Here is an 11,908-nt window from a genome sequence, read left to right on the forward strand (position 1 = left end):
GCTACAGCAGACTGAGATCACGGTGCCCTCTACTTGTGACATCAGCTACTGCTGCAGACTGAAATCATGGTGCCCTCTGCTGGTGACACTTCATGCTACAGCAGACAGATCACGGTGCCCTCTGCTGATGACATCAGCTACTGCTGCAGTAGACAAATTCATGGTGCCTTCTGCTGGTGACATCAGCTATTGCTACAGTAGACCGATCATTGTGCCATCTGCCGATGACAACTACTGCTACAGTAGACAGATCATTGTGCCCTCTGCTGGTGATATCAGCTACTGCTACTGTAGACAGATAACTGTGCCCTCTGCTGGTGATATTAGCTACTACCGTTTCCCCAAAAATAAGACACACTGTCCTATATTTTTTTTTTGCCCTCAAAAAAGCACTATGTCTTATTTTCAGGGGGGTGTCTTATTCTCGAGGAGACATGGTTGGGGGTAAGTTTATCCCCCACATAAAGCAGACCCCTCCCATCCCAGGATCGTCATACTTACCAGCCCAGGGCGTCTGTATGGCTCCCAGATCCTTCTGTGATCTCCCATCAGATATGCTGCACGCCTCCCCTGCGTCTGGCTGACATCAGAACGAACACACACACACACACACACACACACACACCTCCCTGCAGCTGTGCTCCCCTGCGTCTGGCTGACATCAGATCTCGCTCACACACACACACACACACACACTTTTCTCCCTGTGATCTCTCTGCAGCTGTGCTCCCCTGCGTCTGGCTGACCTCAGATCACACACACACACACACACACACACACTTTTCTCCCTGTGATCTCCCTGCAGCTGTGCTCCCCTGCGTCTGGCTGACATCAGATCACACGCACACACTTCTCCCTGTGATCTCTCTGCAGCTGTGCTCCCCTGCGTCTGGCTGACATCAGATCACACACACACACACACACACACACACACACACACACACACTTCTGCCTGTGATCTCCCTGCAGCTGTGCTCCCCTGCGTCTGGCTGACATCAGATCACACACACACACACACACACTTCTGCCTGTGATCTCCCTCCAGCTGTGCTCCCCTGCGTCTGGCTGACATCAGATCACACGCACACACTTCTCCCTGTGATCTCTCTGCAGCTGTGCTCCCCTGCGTCTGGCTGACATCAGATCTCTCACACACACACACACACACACACACACATTTCTCCCTGTGATCTCTCTGCAGCTGTGCTCCCCTGCGTCTGGCTGACATCAGATCACACCCACACACTTCTCCCTGTGATCTCTCTGCAGCTGTGCTCCCCTGCGTCTGGCTGACATCAGATCTCTCTCACACACACACACACACACACACACACTTCTCCCTGTGATCTCTCTGCAGCTGTGCTCCCCTGCGTCTGGCTGACATCAGATCACACACACACACTTCTCCCTGTGATCTCTCTGCAGCTGTGCTCCCCTGCGTCTGGCTGACATCAGATCACACGCACACACTTCTCCCTGTGATCTCTCTGCAGCTGTGCTCCCCTGCGTCTGGCTGACATCAGATCACACACACACACTTCTCCCTGTGATCTCTCTGCAGCTGTGCTCCCCTGCGTCTGGCTGACATCAGATCACACGCACACACTTCTCCCTGTGATCTCTCTGCAGCTGTGCTCCCCTGCGTCTGGCTGACATCAGATCTCACAAACACACACATCAGGTCACACTCACTCACACACAAACACACACCCACCCCACTTCTTCCCACCCACCCCACGATCCCAGCAGCTGTACTGCACGCCGTGCTACTCTGCCGACACTCACCGATCCGATCGCATACACTCACACACTCACACATCAGACAGCATACACGCACACATCCGATCGCATACACGTACACACACATTGACGATATCGCACATACACGCTTACACAATCACAACATCCAGAGATACCACATGCTTCCGGCCATGTGATCCTCCTGCAGGTCCTGGAAGGTCACTGCACGCAGAGTATCGCCGCCGAGAAGCAAGCGATATCGCTGGATGTTGTGAGTGTGTGGATGCGATCTGATGTGTGTGTGAGAGTGAGTGTGATCTGATGTGTGTGTGTCTGTTCTTATGTGCGTGTGTGTGTGTGTGTGTGTTCCGCCGCTGCAGGACCTTGATGCGCTCACCTGCTCCCGGTCGGCGTCTTGTGAGTATGATCGGGGGTCTTCTTTCTTCTGTCTTCTCTCTTCTGGGGGTGTCCGCTGCCTATAATGAAGTGTCCTGCAGTGTCTTTAACTCTTTCACCGCTGCATGACACTTCATTATTGACCTCAGCTATGTTTTATTTTCAGGGGATGTCTTATATTAAAGCATCCCTGAATACTCCTGCTATGTCTTATTTTCGGGGGATGTCTTATTTTCGGGGAAACACGGTATGCAGTAGACAGATTATGGTGCCCTCTGCTGGTGACACCTCCTGCAGTAGACTGATCATGGTGCCCTCTACTGGTCACTTCAGCTACTGCTGCAGTAGACAGAGATCATGCAGGTCCCGAACATACTGAGGTGAATGAAGGGCGCAGTTTATCAGCTTTTTAAGAGAAGTGAGGGCATCAGATTTTCCCAGACTGTGGGTGGAAGGAGGCAGCATTGAAATTCCTGACCTGGGAGCGAGAGCGCAGGCAGAGGTTGTGTACAGGTGTGAAAGGCAGTGCAACATGAGGACCATCTGTTTACCTCAAATTTGTGATATTATAGGATAGAGGAATACATAGATTTACACCAGAAGTCATTACAGGAAAAAGGAACACAATATATAGATTTACCCTAAGTGTTATGGCAGGTGAGAGGGGTGCAAGAACCATCCATGCTCCCATTGAAGTGTTGTGTACCCTAGACGAACAAAGGTGCTGGGATAATAGATGTCATGTATTGCACATGAGCAGAGGGACCTCGCATGTGTGGGGTGTTCTAGGCGAGTGGAGCAGGGGGACCTCGCATGTGTGGGGTGTTCTAGGCGAGTGGAGCAGGGGGACCTCGCATCTGTCGGGTGTTCTAGGCGAGAGGGACACGGGGACCATGGATATGGCAAGAAGAATACAGTGGAGGCATGGTGGCAGTCGAGGTGTTGGGTATTCCCGACGAGAGGAGAGCCGTAGCAGTGGAGGTGTTGGGTATTCCCGACGAGAGGAGAGCCGTGGCCGTGAAGGTGTTTGGTATTTCCGACGAGAGCCGTGGCCATGATGGGTATTCCCGACGAGCGGGCACCGTGGAGGTGTTGGGTATTCCGACAAGAGGTGAGCGGGGACCAGGGAAGTATTGGGTATTCCTGATGAGAGGTGAGCGGAGACCGTTGAGGTGTTGGGTATAAGCCAACATTGAGCCACGGGTGAGGACAGGGTTGATGTCGGGCTGGTACTTGCACCTTGTTCCTCACCCTCCCATGCAAGTACAAGTGACTAGTCAGGTTTATTCTTTTATTCATTTTCTAGGTTTACAGCATTATATGAAAATCACAGCCGATGCCGTTCATAAAAAGGTCAGTCTGATATTTATTCTCAAAGTGTCTGTGCATTGCATAGGTGGAGACTTGCCTTCATAGAAGACAACATTTGAATTTACAGTTCAGTCAGAAGGGACAATGTATACGTCATCACAGGGATGGTATACATAAAATATAGATAGATATGTATTTACAACGCCATTCTGTCTCCTGCATGCTGCTCTCCCCGTTCGGCTCTGTACAGTGGGGTCCTGCTGTATTACGGATGCGCTGGTTCCCTAGCTGTCCATCAAGAATTCCCAGGGTATTGACTATCGAGCAGTGAATGTCCCCGGTGGAGGGGTCTGGGGTAATTTAGTGCAATTTCCTCTCATCTCTGTAGAGTTGTGGGACAGTTGTCGTGGAGCTGTGACCAGCTGAGGGCGCTCTGTCTGCTGCGTCCAGGCTCTGCTACATCTCACATAGGGAACATTGGTTTAATGACTGTCCATTGCTAGTCCTGGACCCACAGAAGCCTGGAAGCTAATCCTAATTCTGAGCCTGGACATCCAGAAGGAGCAGTGGCCATCACTGCAGGTCTGGTACTTCCACCTCTTCCGGTGTTTTGCAGTTTTATCATCCATTGAATCAGGTTGGCTTATTGATATAAGGTGTCTGAGGACCTTGGGAAGGAAAAGTACACAATATGGCACCAGAAAGTGTTAGAGCCAAACATTTGGTAAAGGGTTCTGCTACTGTGCTCAATGCACTTGGCCAGGAAAATCCATGAGGCTGGCGGTAATCTGGGCAAGATATCACAAGGGCATCCAGAAAAGAACCAAAGTGCAACATGTCCAGGAGGAATGGAAAAAACCAACTCAGGGGATTGTAAGGCTGACTAAAACGATGGTCTGTTGTCAGCCCAAGGTCCTGCACTCGGCGTGCATCCTATCCTCGCAGGAACCTAACGGGCATAGGCACTCAAGTAATAACAGCCCATAGGTGTGGCCGCCAGTTGTATGTTGTGGGCCGGGGCAGAGCAGGGCCCTGTGGATCACAAGCTCTAGGCAGCAGCTCCTTGGTCCTGTCTGCTCAATGATATTATTCAAGAAATCACAAGACCTCGATAGTGTCCACTAGTGTCAGGGTTGTGATTTTAGTGCCGCAGGTTCAGTCTAAGGCTAGTTTCACACTTGCGTTGAACGGTATCCGTTGCATTGCGTTGTGTAACGGATGCAACGGATGTGTTGCATATAGTGGCACAGCGGATGCAACGGATGCTGCAAAACAACGCAATTCGTTTTGATTTTTTTTTTTTTACAGTTTTACCAGCGGCAGACTATTGTGAACGATCAGCTGATCTGCAGCCGGCCGCCGGGTGATCAGCTGATCGCTCCCAGTAGCCGGCCGCCGGGTGATCAGCTGATCGCTCCCTGCAGCCGACCGCCGGTGATCAGCTGAGCGCTGTCACTTGCCGGCAGCCGGGTGATCAGCTGATCGCTCCCAGTAGCCGGCCGCCGGGTGATCAGCTGATCGCTCCCTGCAGCCGACCGCCGGGTGATCAGCTGATCGCTCCCTGCAGCCGACCGCCGGGCGCTCAATGCCTAACGGGCATAGGCACTCAAGTAATAACAGCCCATAGGTGTGGCCGCCAGTTGTATGTTGTGGGCCGGGGCAGAGCAGGGCCCTGTGGATCACAAGCTCTAGGCAGCAGCTCCTTGGTCCTGTCTGCTCAATGATATTATTCAAGAAATCACAAGACCTCGATAGTGTCCACTAGTGTCAGGGTTGTGATTTTAGTGCCGCAGGTTCAGTCTTAATAAAAAAAAAAAAGATTTTTGTTAAAAAAAAAAAAAATAAATGAGATTAAGGACGCTGCTCCTCCTCCCATCAGCCGCTCCCCAACCTGCACAGTCCTTACAGAGTTCTGAATGTGGAGATTGCATTCATTTCTCCGAGGTCTTCAGCCTGAAACAAGAAAACTTAGACGCCAAGAGAGTCATTAGGAGCAGAGAGACGGCCACCGTCAAATGTAAGTGTTCTCGCTTCGGGCTCGTCCCACTAATGCTCTTCTCCAACTTGGGGATCTCTGGATTAAAGTTACCTGAAATACAGGAGGGAAAAGGTGAATGGAGGAAAGCAAGATCTGGTGTCCAACAGTAAAGCAGAAATGGGCTCAAGTGGCAGTCCAAGAGGCGGGCAGAGGGCACGGACCAGAGTCCCAGTCCAAGAGGCGGGCAGAGGGCACGGACCAGAGTCCCAGTCCAAGAGGCGGGCAGAGGGCACGGACCAGAGTCCCAGTCCAAGAGGCGGGCAGAGGGCATGGACCAGAGTCCCAGTCCAAGAGGCGGGCAGAGGGCACGGACCAGAGTCCCAGTCCAATGAGCGGGGGCAGAGGGCACAGACCAGAGTCCCAGTCCAATGGGCAGGCAGAGGGCACGGACCAGAGTCCCAGTCCAATGGGCGGGCAGAGGGCACGGACCAGAGTCCCAGTCCAATGGGCGGGCAGAGGGCACAGACCAGAGTCCCAGTCCAATGGGCGGACGAAGGGCACGGACCAGGTTCCCAGTCCAAGAGGCGGGCGGAGGGCACGGACCAGGTTCCCAGTCCAAGAGGTGGGCAGAGGGCACGGACCAGGTTCCCAGTGCAAGAGGCGGGCAGAGGGCACGGACCAGAGTCCCAGTCCAAGAGGTGGGCAGAGGGCACGGACCAGAGTCCCAGTCCAAGAGGCGGGCAGAGGGCACGGACCAGAGTGCCAGTCCAAGAGGAGGCCAGAGGGCACGGACCAGAGTCCCAGTCCAAGAGGCGGGCAGAGGGCACGGACCAGAGTCCCAGTCCAAGATGCGGGCAAAGGGCAAGGGCCAGAGTCCCAGTCCAAGATGCGGGCAAAGGGCAAGAGCCCCGGTTGCAGTCCGAGATATGGGTGGAGGGTAGGGGTCGAGGTCATAGTCAGAGGTAGGCGGAGGGCAGGGGCCGAGGTCAGTCAGGGGATGTAGAGCGTGAAAAAGGTGATTGATGTAGGAAGGTGGAGAGTGAAGGTAGACGAGTGGGATCGTCCATGTGATGTCTGCAGAGGACTTAAACACCAGAGGGGACTAGCGAGACTGAACAACATGTCCCTTGAACACAAAAGTACATTTAAGCCAAGAGGAGACAGCAGATGGAGGTGACCGTCCAGTATGTAGGTCACAATATACATGGCGGCCGCCTACAAGATGCACATTAGACAAGGGTTTACTTACACAACACCCAAGGAGGTTTATATTTATGACAGGAGCAGCAGTGTCTTTGGGAGCCCAAAAACATTAAGCTCAGAGTCGCCCTGTGACACCGTCCTGCGGGCGGCAATAACAGCTAAACACGATATGGGGGTGTAGTGTGTGTGACATGGGGGTGCAGGCTGTATGGGGTGTAGTGTGTGTGACATATTGGGGTTTAGTATATTACAGGTGTGCTATATGAAGGTGTATATAGTGGTGTAGTATATGGGGGTATAGTGATGTAGTATATTACAGGTGTGCTATATGGAGGTGTAGTATATTACAGGTGTGCTATTTGGAGGTGTAGTATATTACAGGTGTGCTATATGGAGGTGTAGTATATTACAGGTGTACTATATGGAGGTGTATATTACAGGTGTGCTCTATGGAGGTGTAGTATATTACAGGTGTGCTATATGGAGGTGTAGTATATTACAGGTGTAGTATATGGGGTGTAGTGATGTAGTATATTACAGGTGTACTATATGGAGGTGTAGTATATTACAGGTGTAGTATATGGGGGGTAGTGATGTTGTATATTACAGGTGTATATAGGGGTGTAGTGATGCAGTATATTACAGGTGTGCTATATGGAGGTGTAGTATATTACAGGTGTAGTATATGGGGGGTAGTGATGTTGTATATTACAGGTGTATATAGGGGTGTAGTGATGCAGTATATTACAGATGTACTATATGGAGTTGTAGTATATTACAGGTGTGCTATATAGTGGTGTAGTGATGTAGTATATTACAGGTGTGCTATATGGAGGTGTAGTATATTACAGGTGTAGTATATGGGGTGTAGTGATGTAGTATATTACAGGTGTACTATATGGAGGTGTACTATATTACAGGTGTAGTATATGGGGTGTAGTGATGTAGTATATTACAGGTGTAGTATATAGGGGTGTAATGATGTAGTATATTACAGGTGTAGTATATAGGGGTGTAATGATGTAGTATATCGGAGGTGTATTATATAGTGGTGTAGTATAATACAGGTGTATATGGGGGTGTAGTATATTACAGGTGTAGTATATAGGGGTGTAATGATGTAGTATATCGGAGGTGTAGTGGTGTAGTATAATACAGGTGTATATGGGGGTGTAGTATATTACAGGTGTAGTATATAGGGGTGTAGTGGTGTAGTATATTACAGGTGTAGTATATGGGGTGTAGTGATGTAGTATATTACAGGTGTAGTATATGGGGTGTAATGATGTAGTATATCGGAGGTGTATTATATAGTGGTGTAGTATAATACAGGTGTATATGGGGGTGTAGTATATTACAGGTGTAGTATATGGGGTGTAGTGGTGTAGTTTATTACAGGTGTAGTATATGGAGGGGGTGTAGTGATGTAGTATATTGGGTAGAACTGAGGTAATTATATTAGTCCGGCCCTCTAAACCAATCCCAATTTCTCATGCGGCCCCATGGGAAAATTAATTGCCCACCCCTGGTTTAGACGTATATATTTGTGTCTCATAAATGTGAACAGTATTTATTGTATGTAACTTTAAACCCTGCAGCTGTCAGTAATGATGTGATAATACTTTATAAGGGACAACAATGTCATTATTCCACCATAAGAGGACGCTGTTTCTCAGCACAGATGAAAGACTGCAATAGGTAGCTCAGATGGGGCGGAGCTACAGGCTGATAAACACAATGACATCACAGGCAGTAGAGCAGCAGCCATCTTGGAAGCGGTTGGCAGTGAATGAGTACAGAGACAGAGGACGTGCGGAAGAGGGAAGAGAGAATATTTGCGACTAGAAATCTATCCTCTTGATCAGAGCTGTGACACTGTATCCGTATCCTTACCAGATGGGAGAAGATTGCTGAAAGGATAGGACGTTGCCAAGGAGACGAGCCCCAGTGACCGGCAGTGCTGCTCAGCTGTTGGAGAGGCCTCTCATCTTACTGCGTACTTCAGACATATTGTCCAGAGCAGACCCGGGTCGATAAGATAAGTAAGGCCCACTGCGCCATCGCAGTGGGTAACCGTGCACGCACCTCACATCAGTTTGGCGCCAAAATATTTGAGACTCCAGTAGGGCCTGTAGTTAGTTTAGGTAGTCATTGTAACCCCTTCAGGCCACACTTACTGCACAATCACCGTTTGGGACCATTGTTTCTACAACTACAACATCTAATTATTTGCCATTGAGGCTTCTCTGTGGACCACAATGACCTCATGCCTGGATGTTGCTAAGACCTATTTTAGGCCAGAGTTGAGCTCATTCAGGAGGGAACTTGTATTGAACAATATATCTGTTTTTTTTATTTGTCTTTATGCTCTTTGCTAAGCAGTCATTGTATATAGTAAGTTGTTTGGTTATTCAAGGTGAATCTTGGGAAGGATCCTCCATACAGGTTGTCCTCTCCTCTGCCCCTATGCAGGTTGTCCTGTCCTCCGCCCCTATGCAGGTTGCTCTGTCCTCCGCCCCTATGCAGGTTGCCCTGTCCTCCGCCCCTATGCAGGTTGCCCTGTCCTCCGCCCCTATGCAGGTTGCCCTGTCCTCCGCCCCTATGCAGCTTGCCCTGTCCTCCGCCCCTATGCAGGTTGCCCTCTCCTCCGCCCCTATGCAGGTTGCCCTCTCCTCCGCCCCTATGCAGGTTGCCCTCTCCTCCGCCCCTATGCAGGTTGCCCTCTGCTCCGCCCCTATGCAGGTTGCCTTCTGCTCCGCCCCTATGCAGGTTGCCTTCTGCTCCGCCCCTATGCAGGTTGCCCTCTGCTCCGCCCCTATGCAGGTTGCCCTCTGCTCCGCCCCTATGCAGGTTGCCCTCTGCTCCGCCCCTATGCAGGTTGCCCTCTGCTCCGCCCCTATGCAGGTTGCCCTCTGCTCCGCCCCTATGCAGGTTGCCCTCTGCTCCGCCCCTATGCAGTTTGCCCTCTGCTCCGCCCCTATGCAGTTTGCCCTCTGCTCCGCCCCTATGCAGGTTGCCCTCTGCTCCGCCCCTATGCAGGTTGCCCTCTGCTCCGCCCCTATGCAGGTTGCCCTCTGCTCCGCCCCTATGCAGGTTGCCCTCTGCTCCGCCCCTATGCAGGTTGCCCTCTCCTCTGCCCCTATGCAGGTTGCCCTCTCCTCCGCCCCTATGCAGGTTGCCCTCTCCTCCGCCCCTATGCAGGTTGCCCTCTGCTCCGCCCCTATGCAGGTTGCCCTCTGCTCCGCCCCTATGCAGGTTGCCCTCTGCTCCGCCCCTATGCAGGTTGCCCTCTGCTCCGCCCCTATGCAGGTTGCCCTCTCCTCCGCCCCTATGCAGGTTGCCCTCTCCTCCGCCCCTATGCAGGTTGCCCTCTCCTCCGCCCCTATGCAGGTTGCCCTCTCCTCCGCCCCTATGCAGGTTGCCCTCTCCTCCGCCCCTATGCAGGTTGCCCTCTGCTCCGCCCATATGCAGGTTGTCCTCTGCTCCGCCCCTATGCAGGTTGCCCTCTCCTCCGCCCCTATGCAGGTTGCCCTCTCCTCCGCCCCTATGCAGGTTGCCCTCTCCTCCGCCCCTATGCAGGTTGCCCTCTGCTCCGCCCCTATGCAGGTTGCCCTCTGCTCCGCCCCTTTGCAGGTTGCCCTCTGCTCCGTCCCTATGCAGGTTGCCCTCTGCTCCGTCCCTATGCAGGTTGCCCTCTGCTCCGCCCTGTTTTGCTAATATTTTTAACACTAAGGTTCAGATACGGCTTTAAAGAAGGCAAATAAGTAATTTTATTATAAAGGTTAATGTGAAATACAAACTTAAAGGAAAAGTATGATATTGCGTACACGTTTGTATATTGAACATACAAAGGTTAAGTACAGTTAAATATACTTACATCACCAAGGAGCTTTGGACATCATCTGTCTGGAAGTCAGAGAAGCAGGACATAGACAGAGAACTCCTGGACATCACTGCCCGGACGTCTCACGGAGGCAGCAAACACGAGCTTATGTCTGTGCTATACTTCAGCTGATCTTATAGAGGCTTGAACAATATTACAAGCCTTTGTTAGGTTGGTCTCACAGTTTATTACGCAAATAAGTCTGGTTCGGTCTTGCCAGGGAGAATGAATTTCTATTATTTTCTAAGTCAGTGAAAAAGGTTAACTCTTTCCTCACAATACCCCCTATTGGCGTGATTGATGGACAGGGGGCCATCGAGAAGCTGTGGAGAAGCTGTAGAGAAAGCAGGCTAGCCTCCAGATACTTTCTAAGCCGCGGGTTTGCTCAGGGAGTGTCGTCTCACATCCGTCACCCAGGACTGCCTGCATGCCTCTAGATAGGAGTCTCATCATGATACGCCAAGGTGATTTCTAGAGGAAAGACAGCAGTATTAGGCCTTCTTGCAGTGGCTGGCATGGACCCATATCGATCTCCCCTCAAGTTTGACGGAGGTTGGAGTGGTCAGCTGGACAGTCAAAGGCCCTTCGAATCGTGGCTCAAGGGTCTTTCTCACGTGCTTCTTTAGGTAGACCCGGTCACCAGGCTTTAGAGAGTGGGTTCCTGGAACGGCATCAGGATCAGGTAGAGAAGAGTAGACCCTTTGGTGGGTTTCAGCTAGTCTCTTCTGCAGGGAAACAACATAAGACGTTAGGCTATCACATTGCAGGTGTAACTCCTGTGGGAAGTAGCATCCTAATCTGGGTGCACTACCAAAGAGTATTTCAAAGGGTGAGAGCCTGTGCTTTCCCTGCGGGGTAGTCCTTATAGAGTAAAGAGCTATGGGGAGACATTCTGTCCATGGTCTACCAGTCTCCTCCACTGCCTTGGCTAGTTTGAGCTTTAGAGTGCCATTTAACCTTTCCACTTTCCCTGATGACTGTGGGTGGTGAGGCGTGTGTAAGGCTGACTGAATGCCTAACAGGGCACAGGTGTTCTGGAAAACCTGTCCAGTGAAATGAGTACCTCGGTCTGACTCTATGACTTCAGGGAGTCCAAACCGAGGCACCAGCTCACAGGCCAATTTCTTTGCTGTAATTCGGGCCGTGGCTGAGCTTACAGGATAGGCCTCTGGCCATCCTGAGAAGAGGTCTACACAGACAAGTACAAACTCGTAGATGCCATGTTTTGGCAACTGTATATAGTCTATTTGTACTCTTTGAAATGGGGCAAACGTCTTTGGCATGTGTCTTTGCGGGGTTTTAGTTAGCTGGCCTGGATTATGTTGTTGACAGCTGTGACAAGCTTTTATTCTCTGGGAGGCGTATTGTCTGAAGCCGGGGGCTACCCAATAAGGTTG

This window comes from Anomaloglossus baeobatrachus, chromosome 12, assembly GCF_048569485.1.
Source record: "Anomaloglossus baeobatrachus isolate aAnoBae1 chromosome 12, aAnoBae1.hap1, whole genome shotgun sequence".
Taxonomy (NCBI): Eukaryota; Metazoa; Chordata; class Amphibia; order Anura; family Aromobatidae; genus Anomaloglossus; species Anomaloglossus baeobatrachus.